The sequence below is a fragment of the Malurus melanocephalus genome, unplaced genomic scaffold, assembly GCF_030028575.1.
Source record: "Malurus melanocephalus ecotype Western Australia unplaced genomic scaffold, MMel_1.1 scaffold_48, whole genome shotgun sequence".
Lineage (NCBI taxonomy): Eukaryota > Metazoa > Chordata > Aves > Passeriformes > Maluridae > Malurus > Malurus melanocephalus.
This window is the reverse complement of record NW_026623280.1, coordinates 2,055,762-2,056,992: the sequence shown is the minus strand read 5'-3', so window position 1 is coordinate 2,056,992 and position 1,231 is coordinate 2,055,762. Positions and strand designations below refer to the sequence as shown.

The 1,231-nt window shown below is 35.1% G+C and overlaps 1 protein-coding gene across 2 annotated transcripts in view; it reads left to right on the top strand.

The window, feature by feature from the left end:
* USH2A (usherin) overlaps positions 1–1,231 on the top strand; it is a 367,630-nt gene that overhangs the window by 266,009 nt on the left and 100,390 nt on the right. The gene's annotated exons all lie outside the window — the stretch shown is intronic.

Below are 1,231 nucleotides of genomic sequence, written 5' to 3'. Positions count from 1 at the left end.
AAGCAGACAAACCCCAGAATTTTATTGCAAAGTCTTTTATCAAAATTTATCTGAAGTGATACCAAAATTCAAAAACACTGTTATTTTTCATTGATTAAAAAAATTATATTTCTACCTGGAAATGTCAAAAATAATTGTCCTTACATGCTTGAGCAAAATTATTTCACTTTGCTGTCCTTCACAAAAGCGAATAACTCTTCATGGGTGACTCGTCTCGTTGGCACTGTTCACTGAGCTCCCATGCCACACAATTTCCTTGTTCAGCAGTAGTTTTTCTCTATATCAGGCTATGTCTACCCCAAACGTGGAGATGTCAAATAATAACAAAGTGATTGCTTGTTAAAGGTAAGAAATGCCTGCTGAGCTCTGCAGAAAAGGCAAAATKTTCAAATCATTGTGTTAATTCTTAGCCCTAATTTGAAATTATATTAGAGAGAAATATGACTTGAAAAATGGCAAAAAAATGGCACAGTACTTTTAAAATATACCCATGATGGTGTGAATGAAGCTTGAAGAAAGCAAATATTTCAAAAATATGACTGTGAATKCTTTCTTTGCTCCTGTGATCTATTCTGTGCAAAGACCAGGAGAGAGTTACAGTGGCATTTATAAAGGTTAAAGTACTACTCTTCTTTTCCTTTTCTTTTTACCTTTTTTTTTCCTAAAGTTTGTACAATATTTTTCCTGCTTTTACATTTTTAAATGTAACATTATTTAAATGTAGAYGAGTGCATGTGTGCAAGTATGTGTTCATGTGTATGTAGTAGAATAGGTAGAGAATAAAAAGTAGCGATGGATTGAATATAGAATTAAATCTGTGGTTCAGATGAAGACCTTGGAAGGATAATGGTGACTCTACAAGCCACCTTTGAATTTATTCCCTCACAGGTGRCATTAATTCCTGCTCTGCAAAGGCTTATTGCTGTGTGTATCCCTCTGTTTATACCTCAAGGAAGTGAAATGATAGTTCACTTATTTTTATTCTGTTCAGATGTCAAAGTTTATCTCAGCAGCTGCTGTTCCACTGTAGCATTTTCACTTTAAATTAATGCTAATTTCTGATGTCACTGGCATTCTGACAGTGACTGTGTAATTGGGACATGGAGATTAAAGAGAGGTACTTGGAGCCTAACTATGCAATGTTGTCAGTCCTCCTGTTGMTCTGCATGTAGCATTGGGATCTTCTCTCCACCCAAAGAGTCACAGTGAAAGAAATTTGTGTCCTATGCAA